Here is a 3501-nt window from a genome sequence, read left to right on the forward strand (position 1 = left end):
GACACACAGGAGTGTTATTGGGGCAATTCTTCAGATTATTCCACCTTGGGAATATGCTTTTCATAAAACATGAAACCTAACACAAAACATTTTGCAGCTTGTTTTTAAAGTGCAACTTTATTTAAGAATGCCTGTATGGCAGTGGCAAGATCATGTATGCTTCTATAAGAAAGTGTGCCAGAAGAGGGAAGAAAAACTAGTTTATTCCTAACTCTACACTGGCTAAACTATTTCAAATACTTACTCTTTTTAATTCACTAATGAACAAAGAACATTCAGAAAGGTATCTCTCTATATACATTCTTTATAATTGTTTATTTCTAGTTAATTCTGTTTGAAAATCAAAACAAATCAAATCAAATCAATACATGCATTTCTAAAGCTAATTCTCAAAACTGAAACTACATTATGCAATTTAAGGATTATGAGATTTAAAATTCTATTTTGGATATTTTTTACTTCTTGCTTGGTTTTCAAAGAACATAGCAATCATGCTTACCGTTATTTCCCAAAACTGCTAAAGACTAGATTCTAGTTTTGTTTTTTAATGAATGAGGCTCCTGTGACTTTTGGCATTCAAAAGATCTTTCAAAGTGAAAAATACATTAAAAAAACAGCAAGCTGGCAGCCATGCACACTTAATTAGGTTGGAGTTTAGCAGTGAGAATACTAAAACAAAACATTTAGTATTCACTGAGCTCAGTGATAAAGAGTAACACACATACAGAATTGGTCCTATAAAAATGAAAGCTATTTTTATAAATACATTCTGGTAAGAAAATTGCTATTTTTTCTCCATAGCTGTTCAACTTATTTTTGTTTGAATCTTAAAATTATTTTTAAAAAAGGTAAGATTAACAATAGGTGAATAACTTTTATGGAAGACAGCAGTTTCTCCTTAGGTGTTAAAAACAAAAACAAAAAAGCAGAATTCAATAAGGGGAAAAGTAAAATTAAACATTTAGGCACTTTGAGGACTTGTTCTAATGTGTGCCATCAATACTGAGGTAATAAAATTACAGTTTTGAAGCTGTTGCCATGACTGGCAGAAGCATAAATTACTATGCAGAACATTTTAAAAGGAATAAATCTGACATTTTGTCTAAAAAAAGAATGTTTCTGCTACCCATTGACTTCCAACTAGCCATACTCTTCAGTTTTCTGTAAAAGTTTACTAATAACAACCCTAAGCTGAACATTTTAAAACATGTTCCCCCATGGAGGGTAAAAAACATATAGCATTGTGAACATAAGTTCCACAATTGTGTCACACTTGCTTCCCCCCCCCAAGGCTGAAATAATAACTGCTTTGTTTTGGAAGGCAAAAAGAGTTTTTGAAACATCTAACAATATGTGTTGGAGCAAGAGAATGCTTGAGGTTCTCATACAAAATCAGAGTATTATTTTAAGCTAGTACTAAATTTACCCAAATAGATGGGTAAAGCTTCAGTCAAATGTTAACCAATCCAAGAAAATGCTATTAAAACATAACAAGTATATTAGAGCAAACCTGGAAGGGTAATGTGAACATTTTACCTAGAATAAAAATGTGTTAAGACTCTAGTTACACTAAATGCAAAAGAAATCTGTGATTTCCTCAATTTACTTATTTCAACTATAAATCCTAAATTTAATAAGCAGCATTGTTTGTATTAACTTAATAAAAATACCAGGAAGCTTGTGCTCATTAAATATATATGTATATATAAAACATACAAAAAGTACAAGAAAGTCACATTAATAAACTATGACAGGTTTGTTTTTTTATTCTTTGTCAAGGGTCAAATTTCTGTCCACCAAATCTCACTGTGACTTTTGTTCCAGAATTCAGTATAGTGCACAGAATTCAACTACCTGTGCATTCTGTTTTAAAAAAAAAACCACACACACATACCACAGGACAAAAATGGTCTTCTTAAATCAAATTCTATTTGTGAATTCAGCAAAATAATTTCTATAAAATAAAACAGCAAATATTTAAATAGTATAGGGTGGGCTGTATCTGTTTGCAGGGGTATTTGGTTTTTTGACAGGTTCCAAAATAATTACACACATTCAAGTTACCAATTTTTAATTTAAATACAGTATTTACTGATGAGTTCCTTGAAGTCTTTAAACAAATGTTTACTCTGGAACAGAGATACCTCGGGTTTATATTTGACTAACCAGTAGTTTATTTACTTTAATAATCAAACCCTGCTCCTAAGGTTAAGATTTCTCTTATAATGGATATAGAGCTAAGACAATTCTTGCTTTCAAGTAGAATTGTGCATGAGCAGAAAATCAGCAAGTTAACTTGGTGCAGTGGCACTCACAAGTATTGTGTGATTTTGTTGACTTCCACTTCACTGCAGTGCAGTATAAAGGAAAGTATTAGAAGTTTTATCAAATAAGCTCTACTGAAGAAACAAAACAAGCACACCAAATACAGTCTGTTATGCTCCAGGCATCCTGGCATAGCAAAATTTGCATATTTGTTTTAAATCTTTTAATTTCCTATTACTGAAAACTAAGTGTTCTTTTACCCCATCCAGAGACAGAACTGTCAAACATCAGATATGAGGAACATATGTGCAACTGAAAACCATCGGCCACTTTGCCCAACCCTCCCTTCTTGTTTTATAACCCAGGTGTCTGAAGAAAAGGGTTTAAATAACAGTTGTCATTTTGGACAACTGAATTTTTCTTTCCTCACTGGCTATTCTAACTTGGTGTGAAGCCATGCTAAATGTTACAGCTTAACTATAGCTTCAAGTGATTAACTTAATACCAGAATGGAAAAGGCAATGGAAAAAGACCTAGAAACAAGGTATATCACCAGTTTTCCACATCAACCAAAGAATTAAAAGGTTACCAGTCATTATGATGCTCATAGTAAAATGGACTCCAGTGGCAAAGAATTATATGAAAGTATTTTTCTGGTTGACATGAAGAGGCTTACTTTTTGGGTGGGCCAAGGGTAAGGAGTTGAGTTGATCTAACTGCCATTAGGCAGGCAACACTGGTTGTAGAGCGCAGCAGATATATCAAGAAATTAATTGTTGTAGATCTGTGAGTCTCATTCAAGACAAAAAAAGTTTCTTGTTTAAGAATTAACAGTCAAACATTAATATACTATATACACCTTTGCCATTTACACATTAGCATCAGGCCATTTATTACAAAACACTATACACTTTCCACTGCAGGCAGGTTATATATTGACAGCAATTTTCTGCAGATAAGACAGTGAATAGACTCTTCACTCCATGTTGATTAGGAATAGTTTTTCTAAATATCAGCCAGACACAGAGAAAAGTTGGACTGTAAGGCCTGGGTGCACAGTCTTGATGGAGCAAGTTAATTGTGTGCATTTTCACTATTCTTTTGTCTGAGGTGGTGAAACTTCTTCACTGCCTTCAAAATTTTCTTGTGCTCGTTGGCCAGTTCGCTGAGGATTGTTCATATGGTGTGCTGCAGGGCCTGTATATGGCTGTCCATGCACATGGTTATTCTGTAAGA

The sequence above is a fragment of the Protobothrops mucrosquamatus genome, unplaced genomic scaffold (assembly GCF_001527695.2).
Source record: "Protobothrops mucrosquamatus isolate PMUCROS unplaced genomic scaffold, P.Mucros_1.0 scaffold294, whole genome shotgun sequence".
NCBI classification, from domain to species: domain Eukaryota; kingdom Metazoa; phylum Chordata; class Lepidosauria; order Squamata; family Viperidae; genus Protobothrops; species Protobothrops mucrosquamatus.